Below are 18420 nucleotides of genomic sequence, written 5' to 3'. Positions count from 1 at the left end.
TATCGTCCAAATAAACATAATTTTAGCCTATCTACTTTACGTAACACCTGAAGCTGCACCTTACTAACAATAAATAAGGTAAACCCTGTAGCTATAAAAGATCCCAATCCCTACAGCCCTTCAGAGCTCTCTGACCCAGAGATCCCCCATCTTGCTGTTGAATGATATCAGCTAGATACGTAAGCCCCCTCTCTCATTTTCCCTTCTCCCGCAGCAGGTCCCTTGCCCTCTTCCCCTTCTGCGTGGTGGCCTCCCTTGTGTCACTGTCTCTGGCAGGCCTCTTGTTAGGAGGGAATCCCCCTTTCATGCAACCCTGTCCAAGTATTGCCCAATCAAAAGCTTGTATGCTATTGTCTCTCATGGTTCTGTCTTTTTCTTGATCAATCCCAAAATTGCCAAACTTACCACAGATGGAAACCTTGGAAAAGTTTGAAGGAAAAGTTTTTGCTCCATCTACCCGTGTGTGGCATTGCATTTATTAATGTATTTTTTTACTTTCAATTCTTTGCATTTAGTTAACGAAGTGGAGTTTTTAGTGCTTGTTCAATCTTCCATCATAAACCAGAAACCCTCTCCTTACTCTTTATGTCAAAGAAGATGATACTTCTAGTCATGAGGTCTGCTGTAGTATTTGAGATTTGAAGGATCTTAGTTGGCTCTTACATGCCAGGCCCATTTTTCTCTTATATAAATTTTATCTATCTGAAAGCCCCAAATGGCTCCCTATATCTTCTGCATCACATCTAAATCTGTGTGGCTTACAGTGCCTGTCATTGTCTATCACTACTCTACCTATTTAACTTGGGTAACCTATAGGCAATTTGAAGCAGTCACCATTATATGATGGTCTCTCCCTAGGCATCGAAGGACTTAACGTCCTCTTCAAGGAGGCTACTGCATTTCAGAAATGCTAACTCTAGCTAGAGCTACTCTTTGGTTTTATATGTTTTAAAAAAGAGAGAGAGGAGGCGGAGCCAAGATGGCGGACTAGGCAGACGCTACCTCGGATCCCTCTTACAACAAAGACACGGAAAAACAAGTGAATCGATCACATACATAACAATCTACGAACCCTGAACAACAAACACAGATTTAGAGACGGAGAACGAACTAATACGGGGAAGCAGCGATTGTTTCCAGAGCCTGGAGCCAGCGTACCAGTCAGGTACGGCACAAGCACAGAGACCTGCTCCACCCCCCTGAACTAACCCCGGGAGGGGGACTAGCCGGTTCCACGGGTGGCGTGGGACGCAGCCGTTAGGAGAAGTCCCCGGGAGGCAGTGACTGATCTTGGAGCAGAAAGAGCAACATCCGAGCCGGGGAACCGTCCCGCAGGGATTTGGACTGCACACAGGTACGCCATAAACACGGAGAGTTGCTCCACCCCCTGAACTAACCCCGGGAAGGTGACCAGCCGGGTCGCGCGGGCGGCGTGGGACGCAGCCGGTAGGAGAAGTCCCCGGGAGGCAGCGACTGGTATTGGAGCGGGGAGAACAGCGTTCCAGCCGGGACACTCGGTCGCGGCACAAGCACGGGGAGCTACTCCACCCATCTGAACTAACCCCGGGAGGGGGCCCACCTGGTTCACGGGGGCGGCACGGCCACGTGGCTGGAGGAACGAGAAGTCCCCAGGAGGCAGCGACTGATTTTGGAGTCGAGAGTGCACCGTCCCAGTAGGGGAGCCTTGACGCTGGGCGTGGGGCTGGAAGCGGAGGATCTGACCGTGACTCCAGCGGGCCAGACCCCCTGAGGGCAATCTCCACACAGCCAGCACACATAGGCGACGCGCCCGCGGGAATCTCAGATATAATAGTCATCCCAAGCAAGACAAGCAACTCTGGCTATATTCTGAGGTGCTACTCTCCTATCTCTCTGTTCCCTCCCCCACCCTCCCCAGGCGGCTTCATTAACATCTGAATAGCCTGAGCCAGAGGGAGAACTCTGATAGGGATCTGACTGCTGTTTTTTTTTAGCAGATTTTCTGGAAAAACTAGTTTCCCAGTGATGGCTCGGAGACAACAATCCATATCAAACCACTTAAAGAAGCAGACCGTGACAGCTTCTCCAACCCCCCAAACAAAAGAATCAAAATCTTTCCCAAATGAAGATACAATTTTGGAATTATCAGATACAGAATATAAAAAACTAATTTACAGAATGCTTAATGATATCACAAATGAAATTAGGATATCTGCAGAAAAAGCCAAGGAACACACTGATAAAACTGTTGAAGAACTCAAAAAGATTATTCAAGAACATACTGGAAAAATTAATAAGTTGCAAGAATCCATAGAGAGACAACATGTAGAAATCCAAAAGATTAACAATAAAATAACAGAATTAGACAACACACTAGGAAGTCAGAGGAGCAGACTCGAGCAATTAGAATGCAGACTGGGACATCTGGAGGACCAGGGAATCAACACCAACATAGCTGAAAAAAAATCAGATAAAAGAATTAAAAAAAATGAAGAAACCCTAAGAATTATGTGGGACTCTATCAAGAAGGATAACCTGCGGGTGATTGGAGTCCCAGAACAGGGAGGGGGGACAGAAAACACAGAGAAAATAGTTGAAGAACTTCTGACAGAAAACTTCCCTGACATCACGAAAGACGAAAGGATATCTATCCAAGATGCTCATCGAACCCCATTTAAGATTGATACAAAAAGAAAAACACCAAGACATATTATCATCAAACTCACCAAAACCAAAGATAAACAGAAAATTTTAAAAGCAGCCAGGGAGAAAAGAAAGGTTTCCTTCAAGGGAGAATCAGTAAGAATATGTTCTGACTACTCAGCAGAAACCATGCAGGCAAGAAGGGAATGGGACGACATATACAGAACACTGAAGGAGAAAAACTGCCAACCAAGGATCATATATCCAGCAAAACTCTCTCTGAAATATGAAGGCGAAATTAAGATATTTACAGACAAACACAAGTTTAGAGAATTTGCAAAAACCAAACCAAAGCTACAAGAAATACTAAAGGATATTGTTTGGTCAGAGAACCAATAATATCAGATATCAGCACAACACAAGGTCACAAAACAGAACGTCCTGATATCAACTCAAATAGGGAAATCACAAAAACAAACAAATTAAGATTAATTAAAAAAAAAAAAATACACATAACAGGGAATCATGGAAGTCAATAGGTAAAAGATCACAATAATCAAAAAGAGGGACTAAATACAGGAGGCATTGAACTGCCATATGGAGAGTGATACAAGGCGATATAGAACAATACAAGTTAGGTTTTTACTTAGAAAAATAGGGGTATATAATGAGGTAACCACAAAAAGGTATAACAACTCTATAACTCAAGATAAAAACCAAGAAAAACGTAACGACTCAACTAACATAAAGTCAAACACTATGAAAGTGAGGATCTCACAATTTACTAAGAAAAACGCCTCAGCACAAAAAAGTATGTGGAAAAATGAAATTGTCAACAACACACATAAAAAGGCATCAAAATGACAGCACTAAAAACTTATTTATCTATAATTACCCTGAATGTAAATGGACTAAATGCACCAATAAAGAGAGAGAGAGTCACAGACTGGATAAAGAAACACGATCCATCTATATGCTGCCTACAAGAGACACACCTTAGACTTAGAGACACAAACAAACTAAAACTCAAAGGATGGAAAAAAGTATATCAAGCAAACAATAAGCAAAAAAGAAGAGGAGTAGCAATATTAATTTCTGACAAAATAGACTTTAGACTTAAATCCACCACAAAGGATAAAGAAGGACACTATATAATGATAAAAGGGACAATTGATCAGGAAGACATAACCATATTAAATATTTATGCACCCAATGACAGGGCTGCAAGATACGTAAATCAAATTTTAACAGAACTGAAAAGTGAGATAGATACCTCCACAATTATAGTAGGAGACTTCAACACACCACTTTCGGAGAAGGACAGGACATCCAGTAAGAAGCTCAACAGAGACACGGAAGATCTAATTACAACAATCAACCAACTTGACCTCATTGACTTATACAGAACTCTCCACCCAACTGCTGCAAAATATACTAACGCACATGGAACATTCTCTAGAATAGACCACATATTAGGTCATAAAACAAACCTTTGCAGAGTCCAAAACATCGAAATATTACAAAGCATCTTCTCAGACCACAAGGCAATAAAACTAGAGATCAATAACAGAAAAACGAGGGAAAAGAAATCAAATACTTGGAAAATGAACAATACCCTCCTGAAAAAAGACTGGGTTATAGAAGACATCAAGGAGGGAATAAGGAAATTCATAGAAAGCAACGAGAATGAAAATACTTCCTATCAAAACCTCTGGGACACAGCAAAAGCAGTGCTCAGAGGTCAATTTATATCAATAAATGCACACATACAAAAAGAAGAAAGAGCCAAAAGCAGAGAACTGTCCCTACAACTTGAACAAATAGAAAGTGAGCAACAAAAGAATCCATCAGGCACCAGAAGAAAACAAATAATAAAAATTAGAGCTGAACTAAATGAATTAGAGAACAGAAAAACAATCGAAAGAATTAACAAAGCCAAAAGCTGGTTCTTTGAAAAAATTAACAAAATTGATAAACCATTGGCTAGACTGACTAAAGAAATACAGGAAAGGAAACAAATAACCCGAATAAGAAATGAGAAGGACCACATCACAACAGAACCAAATGAAATTAAAAGAATCATTTCAGATTATTATGGAAAATTGTACTCTAACAAATTTGAAAACCTAGAAGAAATGGATGAATTCCTGGAAAAACACTACCTACCTAAACTAACACATTCAGAAGTAGAACAACTAAATAGACCCATAACAAAAAAAGAGATTGAAACGGTAATCAAAAAACTCCCAACAAAAAAAAGTCCTGGCCCGGACGGCTTCACTGCAGAGTTCTACCAAATTTTCAGAGAAGAGTTAACACCACTACTACTAAAGGTATTCCAAAGCATAGAAAATGACGGAATACTACCCAACTCATTCTATGAAGCCACCATCTCCCTGATACCAAAACCAGGTAAAGACATTACAAAAAAAGAAAATTATAGACCTATATCCCTCATGAACATTGATGCAAAAATCCTCAACAAAATTCTAGCCAATAGAATCCAACGACACATCAAAAAAATAATTCACCCTGATCAAGTGGGATTTATACCAGGTATGCAAGGCTGGTTTAATATCAGAAAAACCATTAATGTAATCCATCACATAAATAAAACAAAAGACAAAAACCACATGATCTTATCAATTGATGCAGAAAAGGCATTTGACAAAGTCCAACACCCATTCATGATAAAAACTCTTACCAAAATAGGAATTGAAGGAAAATTCCTCAACATAATAAAGGGCATCTATGCAAAGCCAACAGCCAATATCACTCTAAATGGAAAGAACCTGAAAGCATTTCCGTTGAGAACGGGAACCAGACAAGGATGCCCTTTATCACCGCTCTTATTCAACATCGTGTTGGAAGTCTTAGCCAGGGCAATCAGGCTAGACAAAGATATAAAAGGTATCCGGATTGGCAAGGAAGAAGTAAAGTTATCACTATTTGCAGATGACATGATTATATACACAGAAAACCCTAAGGAATCCTCCAGAAAACTACTGAAACTAATAGAAGAGTTTGGCAGAGTCTCAGGTTATAAAATAAACATACAAAAATCACTTGGATTCCTCTACATCAACAAAAAGAACACCGAAGAGGAAATAACCAAATCAATACCATTCACAGTAGCCCCCAAGAAGATAAGATACTTAGGAATAAATCTTACCAAGGATGTAAAAGACCTATACAAAGAAAACTACAAAGCTCTACTACAAGAAATTCAAAAGGACATACTTAAGTGGAAAAACATACCTTGCTCATGGATAGGAAGACTTAACATAGTAAAAATGTCTATTCTACCAAAAGCCATCTATACATTTAACGCACTTCCGATCCAAATTCCAATGTCATATTTTAAGGGGATAGAGAAACAAATCACCAATTTCATATGGAAGGGAAAGAAGCCCCGGATAAGCAAAGCACTACTGAAAAAGAAGAAGAAAGTGGGAGGCCTCTCCTTACCTGACTTCAGAACCTATTATACAGCCACAGTAGTCAAAACAGCCTGGTATTGGTACAACAACAGACACATAGACCAATGGAACAGAATTGAGAACCCAGACATAGATCCATCCACGTATGAGCAGCTGATATTTGACAAAGGACCAGTGTCAATTAACTGGGGAAAAGACAGCCTTTTTAACAAATGGTGCTGGCATAACTGGATATCCATTTGCAAAAAAATGAAACAGGACCCATACCTCACACCATGCACAAAAACTAACTCCAAGTGGATCAAAGACCTAAACATAAAGACTAAAACGATAAAGATCATGGAACAAAAAATTGGGACAACCCTAGGAGCCCTAATACAAGGTATAAACAGAATACAAAACATTACCAAAAATGATGAAGAGAAACCCGATAACTGGGAGCTCCTAAAAATCAAACACCTATGCTCATCTAAAGACTTCACCAAAAGAGTAAAAAGACCACCTACAGATTGGGAAAGAATTTTCAGCTATGACATCTCCGACCAGCGCCTGATCTCTAAAATCAACATGATTCTGTCAAAACTCAACCACAAAAAGACAAACAACCCAATCAAGAAGTGGGCAAAGGATATGAACACACATTTCTCTAAAGAAGATATTCAGGCAGCCAACAGATACATGAGAAAATGCTCTCGATCATTAGCCATTAGAGAAATGCAAATTAAAACTACGATGAGATTCCATCTCACACCAGCAAGGCTGGCATTAATCCAAAAAACACAAAATAATAAATGTTGGAGAGGCTGCGGAGAGATTGGAACTCTCATACACTGCTGGTGGGAATGTAAAATGGTACAACCACTTTGGAAATCTATCTGGCGTTATCTTAAACAGTTAGAAATAGAACTACCATACAACCCAGAAATCCCACTCCTCGGAATATACCCTAGAGATACAAGAGCCTTCATACAAACAGATATATGCACACCCATGTTTATTGCAGCTCTGTTTACAATAGCAAAAAGTTGGAAGCAACCAAGGTGTCCATCAACGGATGAATGGGTAAATAAATTGTGGTATATTCACACAATGGAATACTACGCATCGATAAAGAACAGTGAGGAATCTCTGAAACATTTCATAACATGGAGGAACCTGGAAGGCATTATGCTGAGCGAAATGAGTCAGAGGCAAAAGGACAAATATTGTATAAGACCACTATTATAAGATCTTGAGAAATAGTAAACCTGAGAAGAACACATACTTTTGTGGTTACGAGGGGGGGAGGGAGGGAGGATGGGAGAGGGTTTTTTATTGATTAATCAGTAGATAAGAACTGCTTTAGGTGAAGGGAAAGACAACACTCAATACATGGAAGGTCAGCTCAATTGGACTGGACCAAAAGCAAAGAAGTTTCCGGGATAAAATGAATGCTTCAAAGCTCAGCGGAGCAAGCGCGGGGGTCTGGGGAACATGGTTTGCGGGGACTTCTAAGTCAATTGGCAAAATAATTCTACTATGAAATCATTCTGCATCCCACTTTGAAATGTGGCGTCTGGGGTCTTAAATGCTAACAAGCAGCCATCTAAGATGCAGCAATTGGTCTCAACCCACCTGGAGCAAAGGAAAATGAAGAACACCAAGCCCACATGACAACTAAGAGCCCAAGAGACAGAAAGGGCCACATGAACCAGAGACCTACATCATCCTGAGACCAGAAGAACTAGTTGGTGCCCGGCCACAATCGATGACTGCCCTGACAGGGAGCTCAGCAGAGGACCCCTGAGGGAGCAGGAGAGCAGTGGGATGCAGACCCCAAATTCTCATAAGAAGACCAAACTTAATGGTCTGACTGAGACTGGAGGAATCCCGGCGGTCATGCTCTCCAGACCTTCTGTTGACACAGGACAGGAACCATCCCTGAAGACAACTCATCAGACATGAAAGGGACTGGTCAGCGGGTGGGAGAGAGACGCTGATGAAGAGTGAGCTAATTATATCAGGTGTACACTTGAGACTGTGTTGGCAACTCTTGTCTGGAGGGGGGATGGGAGGATAGAGAGAGAGGGAAGCCGGCAAAATTGTCAAGAAAGGAGAGACTGAAAGGGCTGACTCAAGACGGGGAGAGTAAGTGGGAGTAGGGAGTGAGATGTATGTAAACTTATATGTGACAGACTGATTGGATTTGTAAACGTTCACTTGAAGCTTAATAAAAATTATTATAAAAAAAAAAAAAGAGAGAGAGAGTAAAAACAAAAACCTGTAAATTAAACAACAAATTATGTTAGGCATAATTGGCATGAAATACCATGCAGGATTTAGACATCAATTTATGCATTTTTATCATGTTAACTCCTAAACACAGTAGCTTTCCATGTGTCCTTTAACCATGTTTGCGAACTTGACCTAAATTCTTCTCACTCTGTCTCTCCACCCCAACCTTAACGTGAACACTTGAAAGTCAGGAGTCTCCAAAAACTCTCCTTATCCATTTTTGTCTGCTCATTTGGCTTTTTTATTAGCTATACATGAAGAGCATGGATTCACTGTCCTTTAAATATATTCTCCACCCTCTGTAGCTGATGTCTCAGGAAAATGCTCACATCCCACACAGACGTAGATTGAGCAAAATCTTTTCCTTCAAGCCTTTTCTAGGCTTCCAACTATGGTAATTTTGGGAATTTTAAAGTTGATCAAGGAAAAGACAGAACCATGAGAAGCAGTAAGACACAAGCCTTTGAATGGGCAATACTTGGACAGGGTAGCACGAGAGGGGTAGTCCCTCCCAGAAAGAGACTTTGAGAATAGAATCCTAGTAAGGATTCTAGGATTCTATTCTCAACTAATTAGAGTATTCCTAAGTGAAAGATTTTCTTTTTTTTTAAGTGAAAGAACAAGATAACAGACCACACGATATATGGAGGTCAAAGCCACTTTACCATAAGTGTTCAAGGTTGGGGGTACACCACCAAAGGCATGATTCCTGTGTGAAATCAGAAGCTGCAGCCATTAGACCCATATGACAAGGGAGCAGAATCGTGCCTCACAAAGCTACGCCTATGATCAAGGAATAGAACAGAATTATCCGCATAGGCAGAGATCCATACAAGTGAATGTCACATGCTTTGGATAAGATAAATCCTCCAAAAATATCAGGGTTGAGAAAACACAACCTTCCCACACAAGAGGTTGTAACAACCCTGAATATATGAAAGAGAAATCACTCACAGAGACTAATCTACAACCTAAAGTTAGTACATATATGATGAATACCAATGTCATGAAATTCAAGGGAAGAAAATGAAGAAATGTAAGGTTTTAGGCCTGAGGAAATAAACAAAATAAAGCACTGACATATTTAAAGCCCTCAAAAAAATTATTTTACCAAGAATTATCTTAGGGTGAGGTAAGGACAACACATAATACAAGGGAAGTCAGCACAACTGACCTAAACCAAAAGCTAAGTTTCCTGAACACAACCAAACACTTCAAAGGACAGAGTAGCAGAAGTGGGGTCTGGAGGCCATGGTTTCGGGGTACATCTAGGTCAATTGGCATAACAAAGTTTATTAAGAAAATGTTCTGCATCCCATTTTGGTGACTGGTGTCTTAAAGCTAGTGAGCAGCCATCTAAGATGCATCAACTGGTCCCAATCCACCTGGAGCAAAGGAGAATGAAGAACACCAAAGACTCAAGGAAAATATCAGTCGAAGAGACAAAAGGGCCACAGAAACCAGAGACTCTATCAGCCTGAGACCAGAAGAACTAGATGGTGCCCAGCTACCACCAATGACTGCCCTGACAGGGAACTCAACAGAGAATCCCTGATGGAGCAGGAGAAAAGTGGGGTGCAGAACTCAAATTCACTTAAAAAGTCCGACTGAGACTAGAGCAATCCCAGAAGACATGGCCCCCAGACTCTCTGTTAACCCAGAACTAAAACCATTCCCAAAGCCAACTCCTCAAAGATTAGGCTGGACAATAAAGCATAAAATAATACTCATGAAGAGTGTGCTTCTTAGTTCAAGTAGATATGTGAGACTAAATGGGCAGCTCCTATCCAGGGGCGGGATGAGAAGGCAGAAATGGATAGTATCTGGCTGAATGGACACAGGAAACCATGGGTGGAAAGGGGAGTGTGCTGTCACATTGCAGGGATTGCACCTAGGGTCACATAACAATATGTGTATAAATTTTATATGAGAAATTAACTTGAACTGTAAATTTTCACCTAAAGCAAAAAAAAAAAAAATTTTTTTAATGTTGTTGTTAGGTGCCATGAAGTTGGTTCTGGCTCATAGCAACTTTATGTATAACAGAACAAAACTTTGCTGAGTCTGCACCAACCTCACGATCATTACTATGTATGAGCCCATTGTTGCAGCCACTGTATCAATCCATCTCATTGAAGGTCTCCCTCCTTTCTGCTGACCCTCTACCAAGCATGATGTCTTTCTCCAGTGGGTTGGTCTCTTTGATGATGTGTCCTAAGTAAGCAAGACAAAGTCTTGCTTTTAAGGAGCATTCTGGATGTACTTCCTCCAGGACAGATTTTTTCGTTCTTCTGGCAGTGCAAGGTATATTCAGTATTCTTCACTAACACCACACTTTGAATGTGTCAATTCTTCTTCAGTCTTCCTTTTTTATTGTGCAGCTTCTACATGTACACGAGGCAATTAAAAATACCATGTCTTGGGTCAGGCACACCTTAGTCATCAAACTGACATCTTTGCTTTTTAATTCTTTAAAGAAATCTTTTGCAGCAGATTCGCACAATGCACATCGTTTGATTTCTTGACTGCTGCTTCCGTAGGCATTGACTGTTGATCCAAGGAGAATGAAATCCTTGACAATTTCAATTTCTTCACCATTCATCGTGATGTTATTCATTGATCCAGTTGTAAAGATTTTCATTTTTTTTATGTCCAATGTAATCCATCTTTTACCTTCATCAGTAAATGCTTCAAGTCATCTTCACTTTCAGCAAGCAAGGTTGTGTTATCTGCAAATCACAGGTGGTTAATGAGTCTTCCTCATTAAGAATGATGCCACATTCCTCTTCATATAGCCCAGCTTCTCAGATTATTAGTTCAGCATATAGATTCAATAAGTAAGGTGAAAGAATACAACTCTACTGCACACCTTTTCCAATTTTAAACCATGCAGTATCCCCTTGTTCAGTTTGAACAGTTGCCTCTTGATTCATGTACAGGTTCCATATAAGCACAATTAAGTGTTCTGGAATTCCATTCTTCACAATATCATTCATAATTGGTTAGGATCCACATGGTCAAATGCCCTCATGTAGTCAATAAACATCTTTCTGGTATCCTCTGCTTTCAGCCAATATCTGTCTGATATCAGCAATGATAACTCTTGTTCCACTTCCTCTTCTGAATCCAGCTTGAATTTCTAGCAATTCCCTGTTGATGTATGGCTACAGCTGTTTTTGAGTTATCTTCAGCAGAATTTTGCTAGCGTGTAATATTAATGATATTGTTTGATAATTTATGCATTTTGTTGGATCAGCTTTCTTTGGAATGGGCACTAATACGGATGTCTTCCAGTAGGTTGACCAAGAAGCTATCGTCAAAATTTCTTGACATAGAAAAGTAAGCACTTCCAGTGTTGTATCTGTGTGTTGAAGCATCTCAATTGGTGCTCTGTCAATTCCTGGAGGCTTGTTTTCACAAATGCCTCAGCATGGCTTGTGCTTCTGCCTTCAGTATGAGCAGTTCTTGACTATATGCTACCTCCTAAAGTGGTTGAACTAAGACGGATTAGGAAAAGGACCTGGCAATCTGTCTCCAAAAAATCAGCCTATGAAAATCTTATGGATAATCACAAAATTTTTTTTGACATTTTATCATACTATTTATTGAATTTCATCAGTTTTAAGATTTATGCCCCTCCCCCAAATACATTTTTTAATAATATTTATTGTGCTTTAAGTGAAAATTTACAAGTCAAGTCAGTCTGCCACATATAAGCTTATATACACCTTACTCCATACTGCCACTTACTCTCCCCCTAATAAATCAGCCCACTCCTTCCTTCCAGTCTCTCCTTTCTTGACGATTTTGCCAGTTTCTAACCCTCTCTACCCTCCTATCTCCCCTCCAGACAGGAGATGCCAACACAGTCTCAAGTGTCCACCTGATACAGATAGCTCACTCTTCATCAGCATCTCTCTCCTACCCATTGTCCAGTCCCTTCCATGTCTGATGAGTTGTCTTCGGGAATGGTTCCTGTCCTGGGCCAAAAGAAGGTTTGGGGACCATGACCGCCGGGATTCCTCTAGTCTCAGTCAGACCATTAAGTCTGGTCTTTTTATGAGAATTTGAGGTCTGCATCCCACTGTTCTCCGGTTCCCTCAGGGGTTCTCTGTTGTGCTCCCTGTCAGGACAGTCATCGGTTGTGGCCAGGCACCATCTAGTTCTTCTTGTCTCAGGATGATGTAAGTCTCTGGTTCATGTGGCCCTTTCTGTTTCTTGGGCTCTTAGTTATCGTGTGACCTTGGTGTTCATTCTCCTTGGATCCAGGTGGGTTGAGACCAATTGATGCATCTTAGATGGCCGCTTGTTAGCATTTAAGACCCCAGACGCCACATTTCAAAGTGGGATGCAGAATGTTTTCATAATGGAATTATTTTGTCAATTGACTTAGAAGTCCCCTTAAGCCATGGTCCCCAAACCCCCGCCCTTGCTCCGCTGACCTTTGAAGCATTCCGTTTATCCCGGAAACTTCTTTGCTTTTGGTCCAGTCCAGTTGAGCTGACCTTCTATGTATTGAGTATTGTCCTTCCCTTCACCTAAAGTAGTTCTTATCTACTAACTAATCAGTAAATAACCCTCTCCCACCCTTCCTCCCTCCTCCCCCCCCCCCCGGAACCACAAAAGTATGTGTTCTTCTCAGTTTATACTATTTCTCAGGATCTTATAATAGTGGTCTTATACAATATTTGTCCTTTTGCCTCTGACTAATTTTGCTCAGCATAATGCCTTCCAGGTTCCTCCATGTTATGAAATGCTTCACAGATTCGTCCCTGTTCTTTATCGATGCGTAGTATTCCATTGTGTGAATATACCATAATTTATTTACCCATTCATCCGTTGACGGACACCTTGGTTGCTTCCATCTTTTTGCCATTGTAAACAGAGCTGCAATAAACATGGGTGTGCATATATCTGTTCGTGTAAAGGCTCTTATTTCTCTCGGGTATATTCCGAGGAGTGGGATTTCTGCGTTGTATGGTAGTTCTATTTCTAACTTTTTAAGAAAACGCCAGATAGATTTCCAAAGTGGTTGTACCATTTTACTTTCCCACCAGCAGTGTATAAGAGTTCCAAACTCTCCGCAGCCTCTCCAACATTTATTATTTTGTGTTTTTTGGATTAATGCCAGCCTTGTTGGAGTGAGATGGAATCTCATCGTAGTTTGAATTTGCATTTCTCTAATGGCTAATGATCGAGAGCATTTTCTCATGTATCTGTTAGCTGCCTGAATATCTTCTTTAGTGAAGTGCGAATCACAAAATATTTTTAAAAATATCATTTATGAAAAAGAACAAGGATGTTATGAAGTAAGAGCAGGTGCTAATGAAACAAGAACTGGTAGTTATAAAAATAGCTACCTAAATAAAAACTAAATGAAGAGTTTACACTTCCAGCCAATAGTAAGTACTAGATTTACCATCCAGCATGAAACAACTAAAATCCAGGCAAAATATATGGAACAACAATTTTCAAGATGTTGGACAGCAGGCAAACAAACAAGTTGAGCCCTATGAATACTCAAACTTACAGTCTTGAGAGACTTTCCACGCCACAGTGCAGAAAGGGAGAGGACAGGTGAAACCCACCAGACTCCTTGAGTTGAGGACACAGCATTGAAAGTCAAGGAGACCAAAGCAGTGAGAGCATACAGTACTAGAGAGCAGAGAGAGAAGCCAGAAGATATACAGAAGATCCCCTATGAATGTTCACCAGAGTACTTATCAGCAAATATGTGTGAGGAAACTGCACAAGGCCAGGGAAAAAGTCTTCTAAAAAGATTAGAGGGATAGTACCTGGTGGTCACATGGGACCAGGAATAGAGCCTGTTTCTCACCAGGCAGACTGGAAAATCTCATAATTTGTGGAATATTGGGTATAATACCAGAAACATCTTGCCTCCATAGTAGAGGAAAATTAGCCCTAGGTTATTTTTTGATCTTGCCTAACAAATTTTAAAAGCAAGAATAATCAAACTATTTTCAAGTAATTAAACTGCATTTCAGAAAAAGCTTAAGAATATTTGCAGAAATATAAAAAATATCACACACAACAAGGTAAAATTCACAATGTCTGAAATCCACTCCAATAACCAACCATGTAAAAAAAAAACAGGAAAATACAACTCATAATAATAAAGAAAAGTAATCAACTGAAAGGATCCAGAACTAAAACATATGTTACAATTAGCAGAGGGGGACATTATAAGTGTTGTCATAATCATATTCCATACATTCAAAAAAAGTAAAGGAATAATTAAACATGGAAGGTATATTTTTTAAAAAGGCCCAAATCAGATTTCTACAGATGAAAACATCAATATCTGATTTTTTTCTAGTGTTGAATGGAATTAATGGAAGATTACAAAAACTTAAACAAACAAACCTGTTGCCATCAATTTCAACTCATTTTAGTGAAATTGAAGATGTTGAAATAAAAACTATCCAAATTGAAACCCAGAGAGAAAACCTAACTATATCAAGAATCATATTAACTATAAAGTCTAGAAACCCCAAACAAAAGGCAAAGATTGTCATATTAGATTAAAAATATTAAGTCCCGACCATAATGCATGGGATAATGCCTACAAGAAACCCACTTTAAATACAAACACACTTGTGATAGTTAACATTGTGTGTCAGCTGGGCTGGGCCATGATTCTCAGTATTTACATGTGATCACCTCCATGATGTTATCTGCTGTGAGTAGCAATCAGTTGAAATGGAGTTTCCTTGGGCATGTGGCCTGCATCTGAATATAAGCAGACATTCTGGCTTTTACCTGCACTGGCTCCTGCAGCCGGCTCATCTGACCTCCAGTTCTTGGGACAATCTTGGGATTCGTCAATCTTCACAGCCTGTGAGCAAGATCCCTGCTCTCCGGTCTACCGATCTTGAGTTCACCAGCCCTTGGGTCTATGTGAATCAAGAGAAGCCTTTATCCTGATCTAGCCTCTACAATCGTGTGAGCTGTTTTCTTGATATAAATCTCTGTGTGTGTGTGTAGATATATATGCAGATATATATACATTTTCCTGGTTTTGCTTCTCTAGAGAACTCAGCCTAAGACAACACAATGGGGTTAAAAGTAAAAAGATTAAAAGTGACCATACTGACCATATTAACACTAATCAAAAAAAAAAAAAAAAAAAAGCTGGAGTAGCGATATCATAGAGCATATTTTAAAACAAAGAGTATAACCAGGGATAAACATGGTCATTTTATAATGATAAAGGTGTCAATTCATCAAGAAGATATAACAAACCTAACTAAACATTTATGTGTCTGATAACATATAGCTTCAAAATATTTAAAGCAAAAAATAATATAACTGCAATTATATTGCAATAACACCATCTGCATATATCTCCTGTCTCATGGCAGCTTTCTCTTTGACTTCAGTTATGGTTGTACATCTTTGTTCCTGGCCCAATTTTCTCCCCATTGTTTTTTCTCTGGGACATTCTTTATTCCTTTATCTTAAACCACACTAATGAGGTATTTCAGTACTCCTCCACCAACTGCTCCTTGGAAACCCTACTCTGTCCTATAGGGTCGCTATGAGTTAGAATCAACTCATTGCCAATAGTTCAATAATTGAATGAGCCCTGGTGGTGCTCATGATTAAGTGCCTGGCTGCTAACTGAGAGGTCAGCAGTTCAAACCCACCATCTGCTCCATGGGAGAAAGATGTGGCAGTCCACTTCTGTAAAGATACACAGCATTGGAAACCCTATAGGGTGGTTATACTCTATCCTATATGGTCACTATGAGTCAGAATTGACTAGACAGCAACAGGTACAGGTTTCCAATAATTGACAGAAGTAGATAGAAAATCAGCAAGGATATAGAAGACATAAACAACATTACCAACACACTTGGCCTAATTAACGTTTATAAAACACTTCAACCAACAAGACAGAATATATACTTCTTGCTTCCTTACCAAAAAAGTACTAAATAGCCCACAAGGCAAATATCAACACATTTTAAGACTGAAAGTCACACAAAGTATGCTATCTTGATGCAATGGAATTAAATTAGAAATCTTTGTATTATTATGGGGCAGTTCTACTCTGTACTATAGGGTCGCTATGAGTCGGAATGAACTTGACGGCAGTGGGTTTTTTTTTTTTTTTTTTTTTTTGTATCATTGGTAAAGGTTTCTTAGGTGCCTGCGCTGGAAAATATAGTGTGTCCTGTCGTGGAGGGCTGGAGTAGGAGTGCTGAAAAGGAAATGCATACCAGAGATCATGGTGGTGACAGGTGAGAGGATGACCTCTCAAAGATGCCTCCAAAGTTTCAAGGCTGGAAAACTAAAAATACAGCATCATTCTGTTAACGGAGCGGGAAAATTGTGAGACGAGCTAGTTTGAGAACAAAAATAACTTCAGTTTGGGGCAGATTGGGTTTAAGTAAACATAAACCTCTAAAAGGAAGTACAACCGACTGATAGAGGTATGCAGCTAGAGACTCAGAGGTGAGGTCCAGAATTTTAGATATGAAAGTCATTAGTGTGGTTTAAGATAAAGGAATAAAGAATGTTCCAGAGAAAAAACAACGGGGAGAAAAGTGGGCCAGGAACAAAGATGTACAACCATAACTGGAGTCAAAGAGAAAGCTGCTATGAGACAGGAGATATATGCAGATGGTGTTATTGCAAAAAGCCAAGGGAAAAAGGCAAGATTTTCAAGGAGAATGTGATACTCAGTTTATCAAATAACACAGATCAATAAAAGCAAGGTTGGAGAAAGCCGTTGTAAGACCAAAGAGTTCATTAGTGTCCTTTCAGGAAATCAGTCTTATTAGGGTGGCGAGGAGAGGTCTAGAATGCAGAGGGCTAGTGCAAAAGGGAATGTAGCCACAGGCATGGTTCATCTATTCTGGAAGTTTGGCAATACATGAAAGGAGCCTGCATGCCAAACATACTAAGCATCTCATCTTTTCTCACTCTCTTCCTGGTGCCTAGACTCCTTTGAGAAAATCTTGTTCTGTCCCTACTCAGTAAACCTTTTCTGTACTTCTGGGAACATGCCTCTTTTTTCACTTTGGGAACTATTAGGACACATCCAATATTCCTGGACACAGTAGTAGTTCAGAAGTAGGCACCCGACTATGTATACAGTCAACTGGAGGATGGATTTCAATGCTGGAATAGAGTACAGCATCTCTCTCCTTGTGAGATAGTGAGCAGAGCTGAGACAGAGAAGGAGATGGAGATGAAGAGAGAAGTAGAGTTAGTAAAGATAGAAGTAGAGGTAAAGAGAAAGAGATTCTCAGTGTCTTAGGCTGGATTCTGGAAAGAAGCAAACCCAGTAAAGCATAAAGGAATAAAAAAATGCCCTGGAGAAAAAACATTGGGGAGAAAAGTGGGCCAGGGACAAATATGCACAACCATAATTGGTTACGTATATATATATATATATATATATATATATATATATATATATATATATATATATATATATATATACATACATACATACATACATACAGAGATTTGTATCAAGGAAATGGCTCACACAGTTGTAGAGGCTGTAACCTTCCAAGTCCATGGGTCAGGATAGGGGTTTCTCCTGATTCATGTAGCTGCAGGGGCTGATGAATCCAAGATCGGCAGGTCAGAGAGAAGGGCTGTGGTTCACAGGCTGTGAAGTTCAACAAATCCCAAGACCAGCAGGCAAGACCACAAATAAGCTGCTAGCTCAAGTCCCAAGAATTGGAGGTCAGATGAACAGGAGACAGCTACAGGATCCAGACCATGTAAAAGCCTCCAAGCCCTAAGAGAACACCTGCTTATACTCGATGCAGGCCACACACCCAAGGAAACTCCCGTTAAACCTATTGGCTACTCACAGCAGACCCCAACATGGGGTCATCACATACCAAATCTCAACAGGGAGTGAGCACATCACACGACTGCTAAAACACTGAGAATCATGGCCCAGCCAAGTTGACAGATAATCTTAACCATCACAGTCCACCCCTTGTCAACTAGGCACCTGTACACATCTCCTTAAACCATACATAAACTCTGAATAAAGAAAATTATAAAGTCATACCTGCACCTAACATGATACAAGAAA

The sequence above is a fragment of the Elephas maximus genome, chromosome 26, assembly GCF_024166365.1.
Source record: "Elephas maximus indicus isolate mEleMax1 chromosome 26, mEleMax1 primary haplotype, whole genome shotgun sequence".
Classification (NCBI taxonomy): domain Eukaryota; kingdom Metazoa; phylum Chordata; class Mammalia; order Proboscidea; family Elephantidae; genus Elephas; species Elephas maximus.
This window is presented reverse-complemented; position numbering follows the sequence as displayed.